Below are 220 nucleotides of genomic sequence, written 5' to 3' on the forward strand. Positions count from 1 at the left end.
AGCAAATAAACCAGTTTCAGTTTCAGTTTCAGTAACACCTTAAGACTTATTTTATATTTACATTCACCCTATTCTTTTCCATTGAAAAGTATGATGTTCATTTCATGTGAATAGCAAAAGGAACAAGGTGAAATTTATGGAATTGCAAATTAACATGAATCACTAGTGCTTACCCGTATACCTTTTCAAAGAAATGAATTACCAGTGTTATGAATAAATT

This window comes from Mercenaria mercenaria, chromosome 3 (assembly GCF_021730395.1).
Source record: "Mercenaria mercenaria strain notata chromosome 3, MADL_Memer_1, whole genome shotgun sequence".
Taxonomy (NCBI): Eukaryota; Metazoa; Mollusca; class Bivalvia; order Venerida; family Veneridae; genus Mercenaria; species Mercenaria mercenaria.